Source organism: Eumetopias jubatus, unplaced genomic scaffold (assembly GCF_037043125.1).
Source record: "Eumetopias jubatus isolate StellerSeaLion01/CBP00866 unplaced genomic scaffold, mEumJub1_p1.0 scaffold_1, whole genome shotgun sequence".
Lineage (NCBI taxonomy): Eukaryota > Metazoa > Chordata > Mammalia > Carnivora > Otariidae > Eumetopias > Eumetopias jubatus.
In genome coordinates this window covers 15129848-15145693 of record NW_028274807.1, presented here as the reverse complement: position 1 = coordinate 15145693, position 15846 = coordinate 15129848, and the positions used below count along the sequence as shown (strand labels likewise).

Below are 15846 nucleotides of genomic sequence, written 5' to 3'. Positions count from 1 at the left end.
AATGGATGCCCTAGTTCTCTCCTTTCCAGCATTTTGTGCAGACATGCATGGCCACTTTTCTACCCCATTTTGCTTTCAGGTCTTCTGTTAGCTGTGCTTACTAAAGCAACAGAACGTGGTGATAGGTTTCACCTTGCATTTGAAGTAAAGATCATTCCCTGGGTTCTGCCTGTATCATTTACCTAGTGGAGGTTCCATCTTCAGTCTGCTTGTCAGTTGATAAACAAGGCTGACTTTTCTAAAAGAATTAGAAAATAGTCAACTCCTCATCTGTTTCCAAACCTTAGTTCTCAAGGTTCTCAAATCCCCATCCTGAAAGTTTTCAAAGATGTGCATAATCTAGAAAAAAAAATTAGGGGACCGAAAAGGGAGTCTGGTATTACATTCAACTTCGATTTTCCTTATTGCTTTGTTTGTTTGAATTCAGCACCATAGACAAAACAGAAACACAGCCTACTAGGAAATGAACAAAGTGCAGATATAGTTTACAGCATCAGATATTACTAAACTTACCAAGTAAATGCTAGTGGTGAAACCACAGATTGCAATATCTGATTTTTTATACTGATAAAGGTGAGTTTTAGTGTATGATCATGGAAACAACACAGAATGACAGCAGTTTACTTTAGGTTGTTACATAGATCAGAGGCAGGACCAGATGGCTGCTGAAGGTCCTGACAATTGCAAAATTCAATGACTTTAAGGTAAAATTCACTTTCTGATAATTCAGCCTCCATAATGAGTTTCCATATGACCACATTTTGTTGTTTAACTTTTGTTCTTTGGCTGCTTTGGAAGGAAAAGGTACATTCTCTCCCTAGTGAAGTATAAGCAAGATTCAAGAAGTACATGATCAATTTGGTTAGAAAGGATACTCATAGCAAACATGAAGAAAGTCATCTATTTCTTAGAGTGTGTGTTAAAGTTCTCCAGAGAAACAGAACTGATCATATGTCATGCGTGTTTATGGATAGTATATGTGTGTGTATACACACACACACACACACACACACACATATACACACACATATATATGTGAGTGTGTGTGGGTACAGAGGCAGAGAGATTTATTTTTTAAAATCAGCTTGTGTGGTTGTAGGGCTTACAAGTTTGAAATCTATAAGACAAGACAGCAGTCTGGAAATTCGTCCTGTTGTGGCAGTCTTGAGTCTGAATTCCATAACATGGCAGGATGAAAACTCGGGTTTCTATGCTGTAGCCTTGAAAATTCCTTCTTCAGGAAACCTTGTATTTGCTCTGAGGGCCCTCAACTGATTGAATGAGGCTCACCCACATTATGGAGGTAATCTGATTTACTCAAAATTTACTGATTTATATGATAATCACAGCAACATCTTGATTGGTGTTTGATAAATAACTAGATACAATAACTGAGCTGAGTGGAAATATTATAGTTATAACCATAAGAGATAGTTATTAAAGCATTAAACAATATCAGCAAATAAGACATTATCAGACATTAAAGTGTTAACAAACAATTCTTTCATTATAAAAATATAACTGTCATTCTGCTATTTACTCCTGTTGATTTATTATTTCTTCATTTACTTTAATAATATTAATAATATGGAACTTGTGAATATCTCAATATCTTTAGTCATTCCGGATTAAGTTATATTTAAAATCACAAGCTTTAAAATCTCAACAGCACTTGAAGGAAATCAAAATTGCTCTCAACACAAGTGTTTTAAAAGGTAAAACACCATCTGGGAAAGACATTAGTCTTGTCTATTTATAAAAGAAAGAATGCTTAAAAATATTCATAAGCCAGTACTATTCAATGTAAATTAAATCTATATACACTCTCTATCATCATAATGACAAATATATTCTATGTATCTATTTACTAAAAGTACAAATTGATTTCCTGTAATATTGAAATATTTATTACAATAGTTTTAAGAACTTTTGACTTGAAACATGAGACTATGAATCTGTTACAGGAAACCACATTTGTTAGGATGTATTTGTCCACTTAAAGTTGTAAACTATGTTTGCCATTTGCTGTAAGATGTGAGTTTTTACACGCTACACTTGTAATTATTTATATCTCAATTATGACATCACTGAGTTAGCTATCTAACTATCTATCTAGCTATCTAATTTAAGTGATGTTAACTCACTCAAGCTGTGTGAGAGCCCTGAAGAGTTCTTTGGGACTAGAAACATACCTAAAAGCATTTCTAGATTTTTTTTAAATATGCAGGTAAAATAGAGTACAGAGCTTCATGATTAATTTTGAAATACAATGCAGGATCTCAATTTTCTCTCTTAATGTCATCTGTAATAAAATAATAATAAATTAATAATTTAATTTAAATTTAATTAATTTAAAATAAATTAATTAATAATAAAATAATAGTGGGTAATATTTAATAAGCATTTTATATAGACCAGGCATTGTGCTAAACATTATACATGGTACATAAGTTATCCTATTTAACTCACAGCAGTGCTACAATAATTTCTATCCTCTTATAGATGAGCTACAATGTAGCAGAGACCATGTACCATCATAGCTTTATCTGAATCTATGCCCTTAGCTCTTAACTGTACTGCCTCAGTAACAAGGAAGATAGATAAGGTGGTTGGGAAGGTAGAAAGTGAAAGATTAGAAGCAGGGTAAGGAATGAAGAAATATTAGGACAAAGTGAGATATATTGGAATGATTAGGATTCGGGCATGCTCAGGACCCTGTTTTTGGTTTCAGTTACCCAATTCTGTTGAAAATAAATTTTAATTACCCTGTTGTCTATGCTTTATTAATCCAAACCAGGAAAAGCAATACCTAAGATCTACTACAAATTCATGCCACCACCCTAGACTTCAATGATACTCTAATCTTCAATCTCCCCTAAAATAAAAAATAAAATTTCCATCCTGGTTGTATAACCTTTTACAAATCCTTGTGTCTTTTTAAAACATATCCTTCTTCTTTTGATTTAACTGTAACTCCCAAGGTTTGGACTTTAGATCTCCCTCAAATAATGGCTCCCATGAAGCCTTTCCTAGCTTTTCTCTGCCAGGATCCCCCTTGGTTCAGAAATGTTCATCACTTTTCTGTGAGTCAACCCTGAAAATTAGTTCATTTTAATTTCTAATTTACGTGCCATAGATTATAAGCATACAAATCCACTAAAAAACAACAACAACAACAACAACAAGTTGAGGACTGCTAATAATCAAAAGTCAGCTCATATGGGAGAAAGCACAGGTGCAAATACTAAGAAGTTGAGAAAGTTTAGTCCAAAATGTCATCCTGGGTAAAAAAAAAAAAAGATTTCCTGGAAGAGAGATCAAAACAAAGAACTTAGACAGAAAGGAAACAACATATGATCAATATGTATGAAAAAACCCTATGCCAGGAATTTTGAATATACAAATTAATTTAATTTTCCTAGGAAATATATGCCATTATCATTTACATTTTCCAGATGCAGAAGCAGAGCAAACAAAACTTTTATAAGGTCACTTCACCTAAGTGAATTAAGATTCAAGTTCATGTTTGTCTCACTCTAAATTCCATTCTTTTCATTCATTCATTCATCACTCATTCACTCACTCACTCACTCATTCTATTCATTTCATTTGCTCTCATAAGCATGAGTTTCTTGAGCAGGATAGATATTTACTAATTTTGAATAGATGAGTTATAATGTATAGATACATAAACAAGTGAGCAAATGAATAAAGTCTATGAGGTCATTACAGTCTGATTATTAGTACCAAATCCATTCCCAAATTTTCCAAAACTGACTCTGCTAGGAGCCTGAAATATATTTCTGGATGACAAGAACTATTTCTGATCTTAGGTTGAATTTGGATTCTGTTTCTTTGAGACAACACTTAGGTGTCAAATGGAACATGTTGAACAAAAGAGTTTTTTTTCTCAGCACATTTCTTAAGCTGTACTCTTTGCTTTATCTAACCAGGAATAGGGAGAAGCTAATCATTGTTGGGCTTTAAAAAAATATCTTGCTTGGGGCTCCCTGTTTGGATAGAGACCAAGAGAAGTAAAAAGAGAAAAAGGAGATATAATTAAGAATCTAATTATAGCAGTGATTTCAATATCTGGGGCACCTGGCTTGCATATTCTCCAGAAACTCTATACTCTACATTTAAATGATTGGTGTAACCTTAGGGGAAGCAGAACCAATGCATTTTCATGCCAAAGAAAACTGACTAAACTGACACTGCCACTGAAATAAATAGAAACATGAGCCAAATTTCTATGTTAGGCAAATTATTGTAAAATAAGTTAGCATCTTTCTATTCTGTTGTGACATACTAGAAAGAGATGATCCAGAAAGTAGAGAAAATAAAATGACAAACCGTAAGAGACTCTTAATCATAGGAAACAAACTGAGGGTTGCTGGAGGGGAAGGGGGTGGGGGGATGGGGTAACTGGGTGATGGGCTTTAAGGAGGGCACATGATGTAATGAGCACTGGGTGTTATATATGACTGATGAATCACTAACCTCTACCTCTGAAACGAAAAAAAAATTATATATTAATTAACTGAATATAAATAAAAATTAAAAAATAAAATAAAATGTGTTCTAAGAAAAGGAGAGGAAGGGGGTAGGGAGTGAGGTAGGGGAGAAAGAGAGAATTTGGAAGTAACAACTTGCAGATTTCTAGTTGTTACATAGGTTATTGGTGAATTAAAATGCTTCAGTTAATGACAGAAGATGGCTTTTGAAGGTCTCATTTCTTAGGAATGGATAAGTGGTTCCTGAGTTAGAAGATCTAGTACTTTCTTAACAATAAAGTTTTTTTTAAAAATTCCCTGAGATCTTAGATATGCAACATGCTGATTTATAGACCTCTGAACACATTGGTCAGGAAAAAGGTGACTGACCTCGTCTAGAGAAACAACAGGAGAGTCAAAGGGGCCCAATTCATCATGAAAGGTGGGGAGGTCCCAGATCCACAGCCTTCAAGCCCATAGTCCATCCTGTCGATGAGGGAGGGAACTCATAAGTGGGCACAGGATGGCTGGAAGGTTCCCTGGTGCCCAGCAGAAACTTGGTAGACATGAGCAAAGGTAGTCAGTCATTGTGGTAATTCAATTCTTGGGGAGACAGGACTCCCTTTTGACCAATGGAGGATGTATTTGACAAAGTGCTACAGACTGGGTGCTCAAACAACAGAAATGCATTGTCTTACAGTTCTGGAGGCTGGAAGTCCTAGATCAAGATACTGGAGGTCTTGAGTCCTTCTAAGGGCAGTGAGGGAAGGATCTGTTCCAGGCTGCTCCCCTTGGCTTGTAGATGCTCATCTTCTCCCTGGGTCTCTCAACATCTCCTTCCTTCTATCCATCTTTGCGCCCAAATTTCCCCTTTTTATGACAATAGTCCTACTGGATTACAGTCCATCATAATGACCTCACTATATAATTGATTGCTTCTCTAAAGACCCTAACTTCTAATAAAGTCACATTCTGAAATACTGGCGTTTAGGATTTTAACATATGAATTTTGATGGACACAATTTAACTCATAAGACAAACAGTCATTAAAGAGGGAAAAAAAAGAGTTTGATTACTATCTCCTAACTTCAGTTTTTTGGGGGGTTTAATGAAGAATTGCAGTGAATTTTCTCCTAAGGAACTTTATAAACCCTTTCCATTGGGTGTGGTGTGCGAGGAAAACAACCTGATAGAGTCCTCTGGGGTTTCACTAATCAGTTATCTAATTAAAATGAAACTGATTTTCCTCTGCACAGACATGGCTGAATATGTTTTATTCATTTACTTAAGAGACACAGATCATTCCTTTCTCATATATGGGATGGAGGTGACTATTTTCATGGCCAGTAATCCAGTAATCAACATGCAACGCCGTAGGGCCCTGGCCATGTCCCACTGCCCAGAGTCACATACTGACAAGATACCACGCTCTTCCATTTCCTGTCCTAAGGAGCCAAGCAGCAGAATCTCAGTTCTTAAAGTGATGATCATGTATTTTCAGTTGTCAACAAGTAAAAATAATAGTCAATACTAAGAATGCCTGTATTTATCTTTTTAATAAACATTACCTCAAGTCCACTGTGAGTCAGTAACTGTGGGAAAGATGTTGTCCCTTCTTTTGGGTCCACTCTGTCTGGGAGATTAAGACAGGACGCACAAAGCTCAGGATTCCTAAAGTACTCTGTAAGAGCAACAGACCAACAGCTACAGTTGTGAGCAAAGTTTCATCAGGGCCACTTTGGCAAATCATCTTGAAATTGTTTGTCTTTGGCAATAGCTGGTTAAAAAGACATTATAACATGGAGATTCCAAAAGTTTTTTTTAAAGATGTTATTTATTTATTTATTTTAGAGAGCGTGCACAGGCATGTGTGAGTGAGAGAGGGCAGAGGGGAAGGGAGTGGGAGAGAATCGCAAGCAGAGCCCCATGGAGGGCTTGACCTCACAACCCTGAGATCATGACCTGAGCTGAAACCAAGAGTCTGAGGCTTAACCAACTGAGCCACCCTGGTGCCCCTTGAGATTCCAGAATTTTAAATGGGAGCTAGAAACTTTTCCTTCAAAGACAGCTGATCTAAAATTAAATGAAATACCAACAAAACTAATGAAATGGCAAGCATTTTAAGAGAAATGAATAGAAAGGCTTAACTACTCTTGAAAATAAGGACCGAAGGGAGTCAAATTTAATGAATGAGACAAATGGAAACATTTCTTTGGTTTGGCAGTATTGTCAGTGTAGAAGGTTAAACCAAGATAAACGGTGTGTGAAACAAAGATGGGGGAAGCGAAGGAAAGGGAAGGAAGAAAGGGACGAATGGAGATGGGAAAGAAAGGGACATTCCAGAAGGGTAAGAAGCACAGCATGTGAGCACGGCATTAAGCCAGGAAGTTAGGAGGCCACCTATCACAGGCTTTGTGGTGTGAAGGCTTAAAACTCTGCTTTCTAAAGAGGGTTGCAGTTGCTATTCTCTTATTTTTAAACAAGTGTACTTTTTGAAATCCCAAGTTTCTCATTTAGTTATAAACATTTCGCCCTTTTGTTAAAAGAATGACTCAGGCAATAAAAAAAAAAAAAAGAATGACTCAGGCAATAAAAATATATATTTAAGATATTTACAGCTGTGATTCTCAAATCTGATACCTCAGAAGCACTAGGGAAGGGTTTTCTTTGATCATTTGAGCAAAGATTCACATATACGCTTTACTAATTGTTAGGCAGTACTGTGAGTATTTTACTTATATATTTATCTCATGCAATTCTCATAATAACCCAGTGCGAGAGGTATTATTATTCCCATGTCACAAACAGGAGAGTTGGGGCATGGGGAACTCAAGTCAATGGCAGGAGATCACCGTGCTGGGAAAGGTAATGCCCGGATTCACTTCCCAGGCGTTCTGACAGCAGAATAGGGGCTTTGAGCTTCCACGTTACCTTCCCCCTCAATTGGGAAGGCCCCCTCCCCACAGCCACGTGCTGTGCTGGTGGCGTTCTAACAAGTATGTTTCAATAGGTATTACTTAAATCCACCAGGGTTTAAGATCTTGAGAGATCACACATAGTCCATTCCACAAGGCCCTAAGATTACATTGTTTGTTTTAAATTTCAGATCTCTAAAAATAAATCAAATCCTGGTATTAGGATAAGTTAAAAAGCTATTGTCAAGAGAGGTAGCAAGCAAGAAAGAAGGAACCCTGTGTATAACACTTCCTGAGGAATAAACAGGCTAAATTATATTTTACAGTCTTTAACCCCTCCCATCAAAACCTTAGTCTATTTTGAATGGGGCAGAACTTGCAAGGGAGACTGCCCATTAGTCTCTGGGCACCAGAACCAAATTTCAGCATCATAGAATTCTATGATTTGAGCACAGAAATGGGTAAATGGGTAAATGGAGTTAAGCAGTTTATTCCACTAGTAAGTGAGAAAACCAAAACAAGACCCTGGATTGGAGGTGTCCCAGATGTTGGCACTCTCTCAGTGGCTTCCAACAGACACTGGGAAACCATGACCTCTGCTATGTTTGTGCCGCCAGCCATCCACCGAGACAGAGCTCAGCCAACTGAGCAGTACTAAACAAGGTCCCCTCCAGAGAAAATCTGGCTGTCTTCCTGTCAAGGGCTCCTGCCTAATTACAAGGGTGAACAAGCCTAGGAGACAAAGAAACCTCAAGTATCCCTCTACTTTGAAGCCTCTAAAAATCCGAAAGTACCCTGGAAAAACTTCCTCCTCTTTACCTTTCCTTTTCCCGCTTTCTCCCCATGCCTACTCAGGTACCTCCCCTTGCACCCCTGCCCTGGAGATGAAGAAATGCAGAGTAAATATGGAGTTGCCTTCTCTATTCCACTCCTTGTGCCTTTAGTCAGCAAAGGGCTGGGGAGAGAAAAAATGAGGTGGGAGATGCTGACACCCCAGCATCAGGAAGAGGCCAGACCTCTTCAAAGTAGCAAGAGAGGAAGGTACGCGCGTACGTGAGTGCGCACGCACACACACACACACACACACACACATCTGCTAGCCTGTGCTCTTTCTCCTCATCTCACTACTTTCCACTAGGTCAAGACTTGATGTCACCTGGAAAACTTTTAAGCCCATGGGTCTTAGCTGACCCATGACATCTGAGTAGAAAAGCTTCTGTGTCCATTAGATACACATAGTCAACCTTCACTAAGCTGTCAATCAAAGAAAGAACACACCAAAAATAGTTAATATTTATGTAATCTTCCTAGGTGACTTACTTCATTTAAGACATTTATAACATTAAGACAATGTCCCTTTTCACTCAATCAACATATGTCTATAGAGTGCCTACTATATACCACAGACCATTTTAGTTCTGCTCATACATTTAACATCTGATTTCTAACTCAAAATTTGTTTTTATTCTGCCTTCCAAATTTAGCTATCACAGTCTGTCACAATTGCTATTCTTCTCTCCTGTATTTATAGTGAGTCATTACCACTCATCATGAGGCCATCTGCACAATGTCACTGGGTAGTGACACACAGCCTTTGTTCAAACCCTGGGATGCTGCATCTTGCAGGATGGGTATTAATGTTACTAAATCCATCTTCAGTGTTTCCAAACAACAGCATTCGTAACAGCTATTATATCTGCATGGTAGCAAGAAGAGAGGATGCAGCATATTATTAGCAGGAACTGTCCATTACAATAGAATTATGATGTTATAAACAGAAAATAGATTTCCTTTTCTCTCTTTATAATGTTGTACTTCATATTCTTGGAAAGACAATCCCTGTGCAAAGGTGTTTACAGTTGTCAGGCATGTAGTAGTATGATGTCACATGGCTATGAGTATCTCCTGCGGGCTCCTGGCTAGATGTTAACCCTTTAATTATTTAATTTAATTTAATTTAATTTAATATTTAATTTAATTTAATTGTGTTAACCCTTTAATCTAACCATGGTAGTACATCAGAATCACATGTGGGGCAGCCTAGGGAGGAATTCAATCATTTGGTTTTTAAAATTGTTTATTTCTTTTCTGGTTGGTTTGTATGTCCTAAAATGACCCCTTTGTTACTTCTGTTGCATATTCAGAAGTAAGACACCACTGATTTAAGTCACTGCCCAGTATATAAAAACCTTGTCACGTTCTGCTGGCATGTAGAGTATTTTAAGTCAGAGGATAATAAACATTAAGTGAGGTGATGCAGTTGACCTGTGATTTGTCTCATGACTGGTGTTTTTATAATCCAATTCCACCAACATAGATGCATTATATTTTCCTATTAAACATGGAAAAATATCCTTCAAGTGCACAGGGAGATTGTTTTCACAAAATTTCTTAAAACCCAAAGCCTCTCAATCTGTGATAGTGACATTAACTAACACAACAAAATAATAGCACGGGCTTGATGACTAATGACAACTGAAATTGGGCCCCACAACTATAAAATAAAGAGGAGTAGCTGAACTTGGGAATTTCAGGGAGCACATCCTCTGTGAATGGAGTAGCTTATAGTGAGTTCCAGGCAGCTGCAAGCAAGGGAGCCCAGCAGAACCAAATTTTCAGAATTTTAAAAAGATGTCAGAAATCCATATTTTGTATTAATTCTTTTGATTTTTAAATATTGGTGACTAATTTAGAGTTTAATAAAAAACCTGTGAGGGGGTGGTCCATGCTTGTGTGATGAACAAACCTGTGTGGGCTGGATTTGGTAGAGGACCTGGAGGTTTGTGATCTGTTATTTCAGCTAAAATCAACACTACCACATTGACGTGAGGAGGGTCAGATGTACAAGGAAGAGAAGGCCATCATTGTATGCCTGTGAGGGCAGCTGGAAGGTTCTGTCACTATAGACAAATTTTGCTGACTTTATTATTTTGATTAACAATAGTCCTATATCCAGTGAGCAAAAAGTCACTCTCATTTGTTATAAGACTACTATTTCCAAGAAGTTCTTTGAAAAACAGTGATTTGAGAAAGGCATGGTGTTCACAGCAGTGAGTGGGCTAGGACTTTTATCTCAGTGGCTAGAAACCCATAGGGAAAAAAATGTAGAAATTTAAAAGATCATAAGATAAACTTTTTAAAAGTAGCTGTTTGATGTGAATTCAGCTACTTCATCATTTCTTGGACTTACAGAAGTCCTGTATAGTGTTTCCTTTTGTAAAATTGCAATGAAACCTACTCTTACATTGAGGAAAAGTTGTTAATTTAAGCATTTACAGTAAAATTGTATTGTAGTTTTATCAGAGTTGCAACTCAATGCCTTAAGCCACAGCACTATACTATCTGAGTACCTGATACCACATAGTTGAATTTTGGTGTATGTTACACCAAATTGGCAGGAGACAGCAGTATACTCAAAGAATGTGATAAATCTATCAGACATTTTCCTTTAAAAAAAAAAAACTTGGTGTTAAAGAGGACCAGAGGCAAATAATAAAAGCAGTAACTAACCACCACAATGCAATTATTGAAAGTTAGGTTAGAACTCTGGACAGAGACATTTCCATGGAAAGTATATTGAAGAGACACCTGGGCACTCTTTGTGGGTCCCTGATATCTCAGACAGAAGGTCACCAGCACATGTTCAAGTGTCTTGGATAGAGCAACTTAGGTAAAGACAGAGACAGATTTAACCTAATGAAGTTTCCATGGGAGGGTCCTCTTCAGGGTTCTTCTGTATGACCTTTTCCAAGGCTCCATTGCACTCTTTCAGGGAGGTCTGGAGGAACCCACTGCTCCAGTTGTGCTGCTGTATCCTGAGAGTCAGGCATTTGCCCTTGAAGTAGTTCTGAGGCTATGGGTGGATCCAGAAAGCTGCCTGTACTACCTCTAGACCCTAGAATCAACCTGATGAACCTCAGAACTTCAGGGAGTTTTGACTTTAAGAAGGATTAAAACCAAAACATCACTCTGCTACCTAATAGATCACTAAAACCGAGGGTCCACAGCCATGTGTAGCTGATTCTCACACAAGTCCACAACCTCTAGGGCCAGGAGACTGGGATGGGGAGATAAAGCAGGGACACTAAGCTGAGATATGCATAATCCGAGGATTGAAGCACCAACTGAGAAGAAATGACACAGGATGTTACAGATGTGGCATTACTAATAAATAACAATGTTGAAAGGAACGTTTCTGTGTCATCAAAAATAATTTAAGTATTTTCTGATTCATAACCTTAGAAGAAAAACTGAAATATATTCTATTCTTTCTACAGAAGATCACGTTGACAAAATCATTGTCATATGTAGAAGTGATCAAAGACTATGCAGCCAATAAATATAGAGGAAATGTTATAGATGTTGGTGATGATTACGATAATATATTATTGTCTTAATTTTGTGATATTTGTGTCTTTTGTCATCTTATAAGTTTTTACTTGTTAATATTGTTTTATTCTAAATTAGCATTCATATTTATATCTACTATTATGTTCATAATGTTGTATTCTTTTTCTTAAAGAAGTACCCCCAAATTATAAACTTCAGGATTCACATAACCTGGACCCCTCTAGTAAGAAAGCTGGGACAGAAGCATGTATCAAAAGTAGGGAGAAAAATATAGGATCTGCCATGACCTTGGAAATACTCAGATAACATTCAAAATTTTGAGGTGTTGTGGGAGGATAAACCCCAGGATGTTTTGAGCATATAAATGTATTTCACAAAAGGCATGATTTAAGTTCATTTTGAAAAACTTTTATATGATTGAACTAAGAAGTAGAATATCCACAAGTCGTCCAATGGGGTAGAAGAACATCTTGACAGACTTGTCCCTCTCTACCACTGTCCCTTGTTTCCTCACCTCATCTCAATAGCATCTCCCATTTTAGTTTTCTTCACATGCGTTCATATTGGTCTCTTCTTGCTTTAGATTTGATTTCATTTTTCTAAAGACTAAGTTTTTACAGCATATATGTTCAGGATTATGCCCACTTCTAATCATCTCTGTCAATCTTTTTGGCTTACTTTTATAAGAGCCCTCTAGACTGGTCATAGTAAGGAATGCTAATAGTAAGTTATAGATGCAAAATTATATTAGAGTGTGAATCAGTGGTTTGATGTAGGAGCAATATTTAGAAGATTCCTCATCAAGACCAGATTTCTTCTTCTCAGCCACTGACACAAAAGAGAGATGAATGCATTGTAATCTCCCCCCGGGAAGAAAGCACTCTTCAGCCAAAGCTGAGCACATGTACATGCACATGTTTTCATGACCAGAAAAATCAGAGGGGCTTCCCTGACCGTGATGGAGTAGGCATTAATTACAAACTGTCATAGCATTTGTAACATAGATTTACTTCATTGACATGGGGCTATAAAAACAAAATGAGTGAACCCATAAATATAAGATGAAGAGAGGTAGTTAACTCCAATTACAAAAAAAGGATAACTGAGTTATATGTATGCAAATGAAGGACTCCAAATTTTGAAAAGATGACATTGTGAAGTGCCACACCCATTGCTGAGAGTATATAAATGCCTCACTTGAGGAGTAAGATATTCAAACACAGAATCTTCTCGCTGTCACTAAGCTGAACTCACATCTCCTGCCAACATGTCTTACAACTGCTGCTCTGGAAAATACTCCTCCCGCTCCTTTGGGGCATACCTGCGCTCCCCAAGCTCCTCCTGTGGCTCTTCCTGCCCCAGCAACCTCGTTTACCGCACTGATCTATGCTCTCCCAGCACCTGCCAGCTGGGATCCTCTCTCCCCAGTGGCTGTCAGGAGAACTGCTGTGAGTCCACCAGCTGCCAGACATCCCGTGTGGTGTCCAGCCCGTGCCAGACGTCCTGCCACCGCCCGAGGACCTCCACACTCTGCAGTCCTTGCCAGACGACTTGCTCTGGGTCTGTGGGCATTGGGTCCAGCAACTGCCGTTCCCTGGGCTATGGATCCAAAAGCTCCTACTCACTGGGCTGTGGATCCCAGGGCTCCAGATCCATGAGTTCTGGAGTCTGTGGCTTCCCTTCTCTGGGCTATGGATCCAGATTCTGGCATCCAACCTACTTGGCTTCTAGGAGCTGTTAGACTTCTTGTTACAGGCCAACCTGTGGATCCGGTTTCTTTTGATCAACCTTATTAAATTTATAATCCTGTTGTCCAATCTCACCAATGCCTCTACTCATAACCTTTATTATCTCCATCACCTACAGGAAGAACTATCTTCTTATTCTTAGATTATCAAATCCTCACCTTGTCTCTGGCTCCAAATACTGGCTGACAGGCTTTATTTGAAAAATTCTATAATTAATGTACTAACTGAAAATAAAATCTAAAGTCTGCATTGGAGATAAAATTCATGTTATTGGATTTTCTTCCAAAATTGTATGAAAAACCAAATCATTATAACCTAATAAATTTATTGGTTCTGAAACCAGCTATGTTTATTGTTGTTAGTTTTTATTGACTATGCTTTTGATTATTATAGATAATGGAGATATTATGAAAAGATCAATATGCACCTGGAAAGAGATTTTGAAATCCTAAGAAATTGGGGATTTGAACTTTGAGGGACCTCAGATATTTTTCTTACTCAAACTATAAGTAGTAGAAGACTATTGTTTAAGTGTATAGACTTTAATGAATTGAAATCTCAGATCCAGGAATTAAATTAATTCCCTCACAAGACGTGGGAATGCCAACAGGCATAACGTAGCAGACTAGTTGAAAGTTACATAAGAAATGCAGGGAATAAAAATAATATTTACATTTATATGGTCAGGCTTATACATGAAAAGAAAAATTAAACAGAAGACAAATGAACATGATTATGGATGAATTTTAAGTAACTTTGCTTGAAGTCACCCACTATTTCTTAGTAAAAGTGATAAACACCTGCATCTCACTGATGAGTATTCAATATGATCTTATCTACATATGTGTAATGAGCAATACCATAAAATTTGAGTGAAGAATCTAAAATCATAAGGATGATTTCCACCTTGGTTTTTACTCATGTTTCAAACTAAAATATAATTAGCATTTGATACCATCAGGAGTGATGATTTAATGCGTATCTTTAAAAAATGGGGAAATATTACTTCTCTTTTCCATGATAATATTCTCTGTTTTCTCAGGCAAAGTATTTTCAGGGATAGCAAAGAGCGAAAATAGATAGATTTTGATAAGGAACTTAAAACTGACAACAAAAAGAGTTAACACATGTTCAATAAATGTCCCTAAGCCTTATTTCTTTAGGCTATACAACAGTCCTTAGAGAAAGATACTCATTATAAATTTGTTATGTTAAGTGTAAGAAAAGGGAGACACAGAAGGAATAAGGAACTTCTAAGGAATACCTGTCCCATGGCATCTTAAAAGGTGAAGTTTATTTAGAATTGCAAAGACATAGGAGTACTAGAAGGGGCAAAAGGGAAATCTGGGAAGATGAAATAAAATAAACAGAGTAGAAAAGACTGAAAATTACTTTTACATTGAAGGAATGACGGGAAATTTGGTTAACTTACAATTGAAGGATATTTTATATGGTGTGACAATGATAAACATGGTTAAAAATAGTTAATGAGTGGGAGCCTGGGTGGCTCAGTTGGTTAAGCGACTGCCTTCAGGTCAGGCCATGCTCCTGGAGTCCCGGGATCGAGTCCCACATCGGGCTCCCTGCTCAGCAGGGAGTCTGCTTCTCCCTCTGACCCTCTTCCCTCTCGTGCTCTGTATCTCTCATTCTCTCTCTCAAATAAATAAATAAAAAATAATCTTTATAAAAAAATAGTTAATGAGTAACTGTTCTTCCATCATTTAGAGGTATTACCTTTTATTTATTTTCTTAGAGGTATTATATTTTAATTTGCAATAATTCTTGTTTCCACCATCTTCCATTCAAACTACTAGAATAGTTTTGTGGGGTGCCTGTGTGGCACAGTCAAGACTTGATTCTTGGTTTTGGCTCAGATCATGATCTCAGGGTCATGAGATCAAGCCCCAGGTTGGGCCCCACACTTAGCTTGTAGTCTGCTTAAGATTCTCTCTCACTCTGCCCCCCCCCACACTTTTTCTCTCTCTCTCTAAAATAAATAAATAAATCTTAAAAATAAAATAAATAATTTTGTGATTGGACACTCCTACTCTATCTCTCACCTATTCTAGCCACTTTTTCATAATTATAAGATAAATCTTTCATCTAAGGTTTGGTTATGAATTTTAAGCTTATTCCTAAGGGGGGGAATAAGATAAAAATTGATATACTTACAAATGAAAAAAAAATACTTGGAACCAATATTTTTGTCTAGAAAATTTAGACAAAGAAAATATATGTGAAAATGTCCAGAAGTTACCAGGGCCAAAGTGTCAGGGAGGTTTTAAAAACAACAACAACAACAACAACAAAGTCATAGAATTTGTGACTACTTTTCAATTA

The 15846-nt window shown here is 37.3% G+C and overlaps 1 pseudogene; it reads left to right on the top strand.

Moving 5' to 3' along the window:
• Positions 1–12968: 12968 nt before the first annotated feature.
• LOC114218903 (keratin-associated protein 13-1-like) lies at positions 12969–13541 on the top strand (annotated as a pseudogene).
• Positions 13542–15846: the final 2305 nt, after the last annotated feature.